This window comes from Lissotriton helveticus, chromosome 8 (assembly GCF_964261635.1).
Source record: "Lissotriton helveticus chromosome 8, aLisHel1.1, whole genome shotgun sequence".
NCBI classification, from domain to species: domain Eukaryota; kingdom Metazoa; phylum Chordata; class Amphibia; order Caudata; family Salamandridae; genus Lissotriton; species Lissotriton helveticus.
In genome coordinates this window covers 1,128,647,540-1,128,660,254 of record NC_136069.1, presented here as the reverse complement: position 1 = coordinate 1,128,660,254, position 12,715 = coordinate 1,128,647,540, and positions in this window count along the sequence as shown.

The window sequence follows — 12,715 nt, the reverse complement described above, 5'->3', positions numbered from 1 at the left end:
GCAGAAACAGGCAGAAGAGGTGTAGAAAGAAGGAACAGGGGTGAACACAGAGGAAAGGGAGGTACAGAAAGAGGGAAGCGGGTGCAGAAAGAAGCAAGAGGGGTGCAGAAATTTGTGAGAGGTACAGAAAGAAGAAAGAGAAGTGTAGAAAGAACCAACAGGGGTACAGAAAGGAATAAGAGGGGTGCAGAAAGAGGCAAGGGAAGTACAGAAATGAGCAACAGAGGTGCAGATAGAGGCAGGAGAATTGCAGAAAGAATCAATAGAGGTGCAGAAAGAGGCAAGGGGTACAGAAAGTGGCAAAAGAAGTACAGAAAGAAGCAACAGAGGTGCAGAAAGTGGCAAGAGAAGTACAGCAAGAAGCATGTGGGATGCAGAAAGAAGCAAGAGATGTACAGAAAGAGGGACGAGGGGTGCAGAAAGAGGCAAGAGAGGTGCAGAAAGAGGCAAGAGGGGTGCAGAAAGAAGCAAGAGATGTACAGGAAGACACAAGAAGGGTGCAGAAAGAGGCAAGAGAAGTGAAGAAAGAAGCAACAGGGATACGGAAAGGGGCAGAAGGGGTGCAGAAAGAGGCAAGAGAAGTACAGAAAGAAGCAACAGAGATACAAAAGTAGTCAAGAGAAATGTAGAAAAGAGGCAAGAGAGTTGCAGAAACAGGCGAAAGAGGTGCATAAATAGGGAAGAGGGGTACATACAGAGACACGAGAGGCACAGAAAGAGGGAAGCGGGTGCAGAAAGAGGCAAGAGGGGTGCAGGAATTTGCAAGAGGTGCAGAGAAGAGCAAGAGATGTGCAGAAGTCCAGAAAGGGGCACGAGGGGTACAGAAAGAGGCAAGGGGTATGCAGAAAGAAGCAACAGAGGTATAGAAAGAGGCAAGAGAACTGTAGAAAGAGGCAAGAATGTTGCAGAGAGACGGAAGAAGCGAAGGGTGCAGAAAGAAGCAAGAGGGGTACAGAAAAAAGCAAGAGAGGTACAGAAAGAAGCAAAAGAAGTGCAAAAAGAAGCAACAGAGGTGCAGAAAGAGACAAGAGGGATACAGAAAGAGGCAAGAGAAGTGCTGAAAGAATCAGGAGAGGTACAGAAAGAGGGAACAGGGGTAAAGCCAGAGGCAAGAGAGGAGTAGAAAGAGGGAAGAAGGGTATAGATAGAGGTAAGAGGGGTGCAGAAAGAAGCAAGAGAGGTGCAGAAAGAAGCAAGATAAGTTTAAAAAGAAGCAACAGAGGTACAGAAAGAGGCAACAGAAGTGCAGAAAGAGGCTAGAGAGGTTTGTGCACCATTAGTACCAATTTAACACCCACATTTAACGATAAGTAACACATGACCATTCAAGCTTTGCAAAGGGCCTTCCACCACGTTCTAAAAATTGTCATTGCATTTTTAGTAACATTTGAACACTTTCAGCTAGAAACAAGGTTTTTTGTTCAAATCTGCAGAATATGGATTATGTGGCAAATGCAGAGAATGTATAATTATGTGAAAATGAGTGCGGCCGAACAGTTTCATAATTCCAGTGGCCCTCATACCTCTGACTAGGTCCACAAGTGCTTCTTTTTGTGTCTTTTTGAAATTATAGTTTAGCTTCTATGGAAACGAGGAAGACTAAACCTGAGGTTACCACTCCACAACACAGACTATGAAACCACACAATTACTCTCCATAACACATAATTCCACTCCACATAATTCTTATACACTAAATACCACATACTTTCTATCCACATAGTTTCACTGCACAACATACCACATAAATCCACTACACACAACGTACATCCACTCCAAAATAAATAGTAAAAAACTACTACATTTACAATGCGAATAGCTTTAACTCTTGCAAATGCGAGACCTATTGAATTGCAAATGCTTGTTTATTTGTAGTCGCATTTCCAAAGTGGTGAAGAAAGGGGGCTGGGCCTCCAACCAGCGTGCAGGAATTCTGCTGCATAGGACTTACAAGAGGTACCAGGAGTCCTTCATGACCCCCAAAACCCAGCAGGAATGAAGTGGACTTCATCCTCCAACCAGTAGTGTGCCAGGAGGCACATTTACAGAGTGGTGGAGAAAGGGGAGCATGGCCTCCAAAGACTTCTTAGCAATCCCACCGTGTTGGACTTACTGGAGGGAACAGGAGGGGTAGTTCGCCCCCAAGGACGTCCTTGGGGGCCAACTATTACCCCCAGTAAGTACCACACAGCAGGATTGCTAAGTTCTCATAGTAGGCTACGCCCCCTTTGCCCACCACTCTGCAAACGTGCTCCCTGGCATGATATTGGTTGGGGTGTGAAGTCCCCTTGCCTCTTGAGGGTCCCTGGGGGCCAACTAGCCCTCCTGTTACCTCCAGCTATATTGCTGAGAGGAGCTTAGAGGCCACACCCCCTTTCTGCATCACTCTGCAAACATGCCTCCAAGTACACTTCTACTTGGGGAATAAAGTCCACTTTAGTCCTGAGGGCCTCAGGATAGAAGGGGACCTCATCGCCCCACTAGCGGTGCGCCAAGAGGCATGTTTGCAGAGTGGTGTAAAAAGGTGCGTGGCCTCCGACCACCTCTCAGCAATCCCACTGTGTGGAGCTTACTGAAGGTACCTGGTGGGCTACTTGGCCTCTAAGGACCCTCACAAGTGAAGGGGACTTCATCCACTAACCCACAGAGTGCCAGTAGGCGAGTTTGCAGAGTCATGTAAGGAATGGGCGGGGCCTCTAGTGAGTTGGCAGTTTCTTTTATTTTATTTGAAGAGGGGGCAATGAGGCCCCATTCCCTTGACCCTTTTGGGCCCCGGGGGCCCGATTTTTTAAAAGAAAAAATGAAAAGGGATGGGGGCATGCGTCACCCCTCCTACTGCCGATTATAGCCCCAGTTACCCCATCCCCCAGGGCATGGTCATTTCAATTTGTGTTTATACATTATTGAAAGGAGGGGGGCCACATGGCCTCCCTCGTTTTAAAAAAATATATATTTTATTAATTTTCCAAACAAAAACATCTGATCATACACAGGATAAAGGCTGGTGGTAGGTCCCGGGTCAACAATAGTCCCCAAACGCAACCTTAGTTGAATTACATAGTCACAAATAGTAGACAGATTCAGCAAATCCCCATGAGCAGAACATCCTATGATACTCAAATACAGTCAAAATAAACTTTGCAATAAGATTCAATGAGCTATGAAAGATATAAGAGCATTTCCGGAGCCAACCAACAAAAGAAAACCATATAACACAGACTAACCTCCCACCCACTTATCCCACCCCCATCCCCGGCGTGTCACACAGAGTAAAAATGATGACATCTCAAATGACATCATGCATTGTATTGTCACATGAATGATATCATCAGTGATGTGGTCATTGATGTCAAATGAGATGTCATCAGTGATGTCATCAGTGATGTCATTTGAGATGTCATCAGTGATGTCATCAGTGATGTCACTGACCATGTCATGAATGATGTAATATGTGACATCATCAGCAGTGGATTGCGGGTGCGCGATATATAGTTAGTGCAACTAACTATATATGGAATTTCAATGGTTTTGTGTGAGTAAAATAAGGTTTTTTAAATGCTAATTCCTAACTATATATGGTCTATAACCTATGGTTTTTTCAGTGAATTTTCAAGGTTTTGTAAATGCTAATTCCTAACTATATATGGTCTATAACCTATGTTTTTTTCAGTGAATTTCAATGGTTTTTTAATAGCAAATATCATAAGCTGTCGAATGTCAAGTACGTGGTAAGTGAAAACATTTTCGTGTTTATGCACACTGATCTGCTTTGAATGGTGCCCCCCCCCCCTCATTTCTATTAGGAGTACTCTCTCTTTGCAGATAGTGAAAGGTAGTTAACGCAGGCCTTTGCCCCCGTTGTAATACGTCGTGCCTGCTTCTCTCTCCATTTGATTGATTGTTATCCAAGCATTTACTGTTTTAGAATTGGTTCTCTTTGGTTCATTCTCTATTTACAAACAGACACAGAGTCGCAATACTCTGTTTAGTCTTTGCAGATAACGAAAAATCGTGTAAAAAAAAAGAAAAGGAATCGAGCAAAATCAGTAGGCCACTAATGGGATCTCTTTTTGACCTCGCTAAAATAGAAACATTAGGAACAACCCCTCATAACAAATACAAAACTAGTGAGATGAACTGAACTCCACACAATGATGGCTGCAAAACAGCTCGGCTCCGCCACCCACCCCGCCCAAAATAACGATAAAGAGCGGCTGCCATGATTGGTTGCGGAATGGCCACGACGGAGCTACGAAATGGTGGTGCTCTCATGCTAACCCCAGCTTCAGTCTGAAACATCCAGAAACACTGTAGACTACCAATTCGATCAGTTCCGGTAGCGCCCCAATGTAACCCGGTAGAGAAGAACTAGCCCTCCCCTCTTTGACTGATGGTTCTTGTTGCCTGTCCCTTCTGTTGTCATTTAACAGAACTATTTAGCCTGCTGAAAGGGGTTGTGTTCCGACCGCTGGTTGGTGGAGACATTTTGACTATATTCTGGACCTGCGTTGTCGCGTAATGCGTCATATGACGCGCCGCGTTAGCGCATCCGGAAGTCCTCCGGGGCGCAACGCGCAGCGCGTAACGTAAGCATAACAAGTCATGTGACTTGTTAATAAAACTTTTCATTGGTTCATTTTACTTTTCTTATTCTAATGATGAAAGGCTTGGTCATATGACCTAAAAATTACGCTTTTTATTACTTCCGAACATTATTTTTTCTTAAATATATGTTATAATGTTCCAGGCTAATGTACTTTCCCGGAAAATTTACAACTGTCCTGCAAGTAAAATATATTCTTTTTTCGAAAAAAAGAGCGTTTCTTCGTCCCATGACGGAGCCGTTGAGCAAAAGAGGGTCGACCTGCTGTCTTAGTCGCCGATACGCCTGAATATGAGATTCTTATCGATCACTTTATGTTGCAGGAGTAGAAAACACAACAGCCCTTGACCATTTATCTTTACTGCGTTCCTGCGTCTTATACCTTTTACCCTTCATGTAATTGGTCTGCTTTATTTCACTTGCCTTTTAATGATTCTAAAACAGTGACTATTATTAAAAACTTTACCAATGTATATACTACTACCATGTTTTCTTTTAAAAACCTTTATTGTGAAAATTTCATTATACAAATACGAGCCTATAACCACGTGGGCCGGCCACGGAGCAAACTGTAATCGTATATGATGAGTAGACATTTACACTGTAGAGGAACGTAACGGGCGGGCCATTAGGTTGCAAGAACTAAGGTGTCTAACAGTTGCGGAATCGGTGGACGTACATTTTATAATTAAAATACGACAGGGCCAGTTACAATAAAATTATCTAGATATACATTTGTGGGCAAGTACCATGGGTGACGTTAATTCGAACTTTCAATAGTACAGTAATCAATAACACATCAGAACTTAATATCAATAGGGATGTCGAAATATTCAATCAATTCTCGTCCCCGCCCGCCATATGCTTCAAAACTGCATACGTATCTCGTGATTTCAAGGTTCTGCAACCAGTACACAACAAGGAGTTACGAGTCCCATTTATTCCGGCGCCATTTTGGGCGAGGACGGGCAGGTCCAGGATATAGTCAAAATGTCTCTACCAACCATCGACTATGATGATGTTCATATACTGTATTTATTAGAGTAACACTCATCTGTCCACATGAAATTAATTTGCCACAATCTAAACATGTCATTTTAATCTTTCCAAAGTTCTAAATATTTGGGACCATTTCCCTTGCCTCTGATGCTGTCAGTGCCACTTCTTTGATGAATGTACTGGCAGGTCGGGGGTTCTCCTCCAAATCTCTCTTTTATGCAGCACTATAATTAATTGGTGCCACCTCTCCATATGACGATGCATGGTATAGTTACCATAACTATATTTTTTTTCGGTTCCTCTGGAGAGTACATCGTGGCAGATGAAGCGTGTAACGTACCGGGCATTTACCTTTTTTTGCATGTACAGGAAAGGAAAAAAAAATCGAGCGTCCGAGTTCTAAAGTGTCCCAGGGCCATTTTAGTAGACCAGGCCCAAATCCAAAGAACAAGCCGCCATTTTGAGAGTCCTGTTGCAGCCGCCTGTCGCTGTAGCATCAAGAGCAGCCGAAACTCAGCTGAATGGCAACTGAAACGGTAAAGGGGCGCCCCACTACAGCAGACGAGCCTCCACCTAGGAAGGCCCGTTCACGCCGCCTCCCCCCCCCCCTTTGGGCACCCCACGCCGTTATTCGGAGCAGTATTGTAGGATGGCCACACCAGTGCGGCAACTTGCTAGACATCACCTCGGTGGTAACCGAACCTCAGCGCCTTTTGGTGTCTTCTCTTCAGAAAATATTGTTGCGCTGCCTTTGGCCCCATTCGCACATCGGTCCGCTACTGACGCCATCTCACAGGCTAATGGGGCGCCCCACGCCGAGTTTCAGCATTGTAGGATGACCACACCAGTACAGCAACTTGCTAGACATCACCTCGGTGCCATCCGGATCTTCGCATCTCAACGCCTAGTGGTATCTTCCATACAGAAAATATTGTTGCGCTGCCTTTGGCCCCATTCGCACATCGGTCCGCTACTGACACCATCTCACAGGCCAACAGGGCGCCCCACGCCGACTTTTACCATTGTAGGATGGCCACACCAGTGCCACAACTTGCTAGACACCACCTCGGTGCCATCCGGATCTTGGCATCTCAGCGCCTTGTGGTGTCTTCTATTCAGAAAATATTGTTGCGCTGCCTTTGGCCCCATTCGCACATCGGTCCGCTACTGACGCCATCTCACAGGCCAACGGGGCGCCCCACGCCGACTTTCAACATTGTAGGATGGCCACACCAGTGCGGCAACTTGCTAGACACCACCTCGGTGCCATCCGGATCTTGGCATCTCAGCGCCTTGTGGTGTCTTCTAGTCAGAAAATATTGTTGCGCTGCCTTTGGCCCCATTCGAACATCGGTCCGCTACTGACGCCATCTCACAGGCCAACAGAGCACCCCACGCCGACTTTTACCATTGTAGGATGGCCACACCAGTGCCACAACTTGCTAGACACCACCTCGGTGCCATCCGGATCTTGGCATCTCAGCGCCTTGTGGTGTCTTCTATTCAGAAAATATTGTTGCGCTGCCTTTGGCCCCATTCGCACATCGGTCCGCTACTGACGCCATCTCACAGGCCAACGGGGCGCCCCACGCCGACTTTCAACATTGTAGGATGGCCACACCAGTGCGACAACTTGCTAGACACCACCTCGGTGCCATCCGGATCTTGGCGCGTTGTGCTGCCTTCGGCCTATTCGCACATCGGTCCGCTACTGACGCAAACTCACAGGCCAACAGGGCGCCCCACGCCGACTTTCAGCATTGTAGGATGGCCACACCAGTGCTGCAACTTGCTGGACACCACCTCGGTGCCATCCGGATCTTGGAGCGTTGTGTTGCCTTTGGCCTATTCGCACATCGGTCCGCTACTGACGCCGCCTCACGTGCCAACGTATTTTCTCCGCATTTTATACCCTATGCCGCATAACAGGTCATGTGACTTGTTTATAAAACTTTTCATTGGTTCATTTTACTTTTGGTTTCCTAATGATGGAAGGCTTGATCATATGACCTAAAAACAACACTTTTCATTGGATGAAAACTTTTTTTTTCCCCAAACGATGAAAGCCCCACCTTGTTTCTGGATGTTTCAGACTGAAGCTGGCGTCACCATGAAAGCACCACCATCTCGTGGCTCCGTCGTAGTCATTCCGCGAGCAATCATGGCAGCCGCTCCCCACCAGAAGCCTGCAGGAGTCGGGGGCCCTCAAAACTTTTGATGAATCCTCAAGGCGGAGGGGACGCTTTCGAGAATGGGGTCCAAGACCTAGCAGACAAGCGTCCGATTTCCAAGGTGTCCCAGGGCCATTTCAGTGGACCAGGCCCAAAAAGGAAACAGCCTGCCGCCATTTTGAGAGTCCTGTGACAGCCGCCTATCGCTGCACCGCAAGAGTGGGCGCAACTCAGCTGAATTGCGGCTTTTGACACAGTGGACCAAAAGCGGACGGAATGGCAACTGAAACGGTAAAGGGGCGCCCCACTACAACAGACGAGACTCCACCTGGAGAGGCCCGTTCACGCCGCCTCCCCCGGGGCGCCCCACGCCGTTATTCGGAGCAGCATTGTAGGATACCAAAACCAGTGCGGCAACTTACTGGACATCACCTTGGTGCCATCGTTCTGCTGCCTTGGAACTATTCGCACAACAGTTTGCTACTGATGACCCACCCCCCGCGACGCCCCACGCCGGATTCCGAAATCAGTGAAATCTGGACGTTGTGCTGCGTTGGGACTATTCGCACAGCCGTCCGCTACTTCGTTGTTTTTCCCTAAAAATGTTTATATGCTATTACTGTTTTTGTTTTCTTGTATATATTTATAAGTTATTAAAGTTTTATAATCTTACTACTTTGTTGGAGTGCTATATATTTTTAATGTGACACATAATTGTAAAAACTTTGATGTACAAAGAGTCATCCCTGGAATCTTCCGCTTCAGGCTCGGTCCCCTCCCCAATCACAATACAGGATGGTTTTCAGATAATAGGAACGCGTCTGCTGTGACGGATCTCATCGAGTGTGGGCCTTGATCTACTATAACTCCTTTGAAGAGGGGTGATTCTTTACAGCTGGGGCCATAAACTACATCTGCAGGGCTAGCTGATACCCTAGGACCGGCCTGGACAATCGGACACAGAGGAAAAGGAGTGTCAGAGGGTGCGGTAGTGAATAGGGCGAAAGGGAGGTGTCGGGCGGGCACAGGGTGTGATTCTCAGGGAAGAGCAGCGCAGATGGGGGGTGGTTTATTACCCATGCATAAGACAGAGAGCGGGGGTGACCACTGCCTGGGGGAGATGCTTGCGAGGGTGGGGAGCCATGCTAAGGATCGACAGCGTGCAGAGAGTGGGTCTGGTCAAGGCATCTAAAATGACTGCCGTGCACGACAAAAGTGTGGCATTTGAAAAAAGGCAAGATGGCGCAGACAATGTTTTTCAACACTTCCTGATTTCCTTCGAATCGAACGTTAACAGACGTTGGGGCATATTACCAAAGTTAAGCGATATTTATCCCTAACGATGCTTAGCAACGAATTTTTTACCGCTAAGCATCTTCAGAAATTATCGCAGATAAACCTTGCTATTATCAAGGTTTATCGCAAATATGATAAAAAACGACCGCAATGCATTAATATCGCTGAAAACTCAGCGATATTCATGCATTACCGAGCTAATGCTCTTAGCCATGTTATCCACCTCCCATTGGATAACATGGCTAAGAACTGCTCAGGACAGGTGGTAGCTTTTGGAGATATTCGCGCTTATCGCGAATATTTCCAAAAGTTGGTAATAGGAGATAGCGATGTTAGCGACTGTTTCCAGTCGCTAACATCTTGGCATGCCCACTTTGCATGTCATTAGTGATAAATATCACTCACATGCAAAGTGGGGCCCAAGATGGTCGCTATCACCTACTAGCCGTCGCTAACTGGTGTTAGCAACAGCTAGGTAATACAGAGATAATTTTATCTCCGCGAAGCGGAGCGCTGTTACAGATATATATCTTGTTTTTGAACATTAATTTCTCAAAATCCACTGAAGCACATATATTGAGACCTAGCAATGGCACATCGAGCTACCAGTCCCTACAATTTTGCCAAGTTTCGTGCAAATCCATTCAGCCGTTCGATTATTATTATTATTATTTTTTTTGCCCCGCGGGGCCCTTTTAAAACCTCCACATCAAACCTAAGAGGTCAAGGAGGATCTACTATGCCCCCTTATGGTAATTTGCCCCTTCGCTTTGGCCTCCTCTTGTCTCTCGATCCTACCGAGAGACAAGATGGCGGCCGCTACGGACTGTTTGCAATGTTTACAGACGCCGGAGAACCAATCAGCTTCACAAACCTCCGTTACGCGAAGCGGAGCGCTGTTACAGATATATATCTTTTTTTGAACGTTAATTTCTCAAAATCCACTGGAGCACATATATTGAGACCTAGCAAAGGCACATCGGGCTACCAGTCCCTAATATCTTACCAAGTTTCGTGCAAATCCATTCAGCCGTTCGATTATTATTATTATTTTTTTTTTTTGCCCCGCGGGGCCCTTTTAAAACCTCCACATCAAACCTAGGGGGTCAGCGAGGATCTACTATGCCCCCTTATGGTCATTTGCCCCTTCGCTTTGGCCTCCTCTTGTCTCTCGATTCTACCGAGAGACAAGATGGCGGCCGCTACGGACTGTTTGGAATGTTCACAGACGCCGGAGAACCAATCAGCTTCGCTTCACAAAGCTCCGTACCGCGAAAAGTCCGCGAACCGGAGCGCTGCCCGGTCCGCTGTTACAGATATATATCTTTTTTTGAACGTTAATTTCTCAAAATCCACTGAAGCACATATATTGAGACCTAGCAAAGGCACATCGGGCTACCAGTCCCTACAATTTTGCCAAGTTTCGTGCAAATCCATTCAGCCGTTCGGGCTAAAAGTGAGGCCAACCGCCCTATGGAAAACTCAATGTTAAAAACACGTTTTGGGACCCCCCTTTTTTCTCGGCCCCCCCTTGACGAACCCCCCCCAAATTTTCAAGGGCTGCTCAGAAACACAATGTGCCATTTTCCTGAAAATTTCAGCCAATTCCGTCCACAAACGCCAAAGTTATTAGACATAGAATTTTCAAAAATCCCATAGAGAAAAAATCCTAACTATATATACCTACTGGCGACCGCCAGTAGGTAATATATATATATATATATATATATATATATATATATATATATATATATATATATATATATATATATATATATATATATATATATATATATATATATTCACTGAAAAAACCATAGGTTATAGACCATATATAGTTAGGAATTAGCATTTAAAAAACCTTATTTTACTCACACAAAACCATTGAAATTCCATATATAGTTAGTTGCACTAACTATATATCGCGCACCCGCAATCCACTGCTGATCATGTCACATATTACATCATTCATGACATGGTCAGTGAAATCACTGATGACATCACTGATGACAACATCCAGTGATTATGTGTTTCTGTAAAGTTTAAATATGTTTTACATATTGAAGAATGAGTGGATGTATAAGTGTCTGAATAAAGGTTTTAGTAGGTGCGTGATTGACTGTATGAGTGAGTGATTAAATGCGTCTTACTGAATGCACGGGTTAGTGACTAAACTGTCTAAAAGTGTGCATCAGTATGTCTGTTGTTGTGCAAGCTGCTGCACGTGTTAATCAGTAGCTATATAAGTAGCTATATGGGTTATTGATTGGTTGCACAAGTATTTGTATGGGAGACTGAGTTGTGTATGGCTGGCTGGGAGGTGTGTGACTCTGTGCAGATCAATGTGTACTTGTATCAGTGATTCTATAAGAGAGTAACTATGTGTTAGTATATGTTTCAAAAATGTAAGGTGTTCTGTGTTTAACTGTATAGATGAGAAAATGGAAGTGTGATTGATTCTTTTCAGGACTGACTAGGTGTGTGAGTAACTCCATGGATGAGTGGCAGAGTGTGAGTGTCTGTATAGGTGTATGAGTGCATATGATAGTGTTGTAAAGATGAGTGATTGTATGTATGAATGATTGTATGAGTGAATGTGTGTGTAGACATAGGAATCAGTGAGTGCGTATGTAGTAACTAGTATTGGTGTGTCAATGGTTTCAAAAATGATACTCTCTATTTAACACTGGGTGTAACGGAGGTTATATTAGAGTGTGAGGAGATGCATTGTATTATCACATGAATGATATCATCAGTGATGTGATCATTGATGTCAAGTGAGATGTCATCAGTGATGTCATTTGAGATGTCATCAGTGATGTCATCAGTGATGTCACTGACCATGTCATGAATGATGTAATATGTGACATGATCAGCAGTGGATTGCGGGTGCGCGATATATAGTTAGTGCAACTAACTATATATGGAATTTCAATGGTTTTGTGTGAGTAAAATAAGGTTTTTTAAATGCTAATTCCTAACTATATATGGTCTATAACCTATGGTTTTTTCAGTGAATTTTCAAGGTTTTGTAAATGCTAATTCCTAACTATATATGGTCTATAACCTATGGTTTTTTCAGTGAATTTCATTGGTTTTTTAACAGCTAATATCTGTAGCTGTAAAATGTATTCTTCTTTAAATCCAAAAATATATTTTATATGTTTATTAATAACTTTTTTTTTTAATATTTTTTTTTCTTCGTTCCCGCTTCGCGAATCGGGAAGCTTCCCGTTAGCTGACCTTGATGCCGCGAAATAGACCGCGAGCCGGTAAACGTTTCTTTACCGCAACTGCCGCGTTAGAAAACAACATCGTGACGCCTCCTGTCCGCATGACGTTTCGCGTTGTCGCGTGATACGTCATATGACGTGCTACGTTAGCGAACTCGTACGCTTACCGAGTCGCAAAGCACAGGTTTCTGGAAGCAAACCGGGAGGCCCTGCAAAGCGCGTAACATACACACAGCAGGTCATGTGACTTGGTAATAACACTTTTCATTGGTTCATTTCACTTTCGGTTTCCTAATGATGTAAGACTAGGTCATATGATCTAAAATGAACACTTTTCATTGGTTGAGAACTATTTTTTTTCCCAAATGGTGAAAATCCCTCCTTCTTTCCGAACTCTGACTTTCATCATTGTGA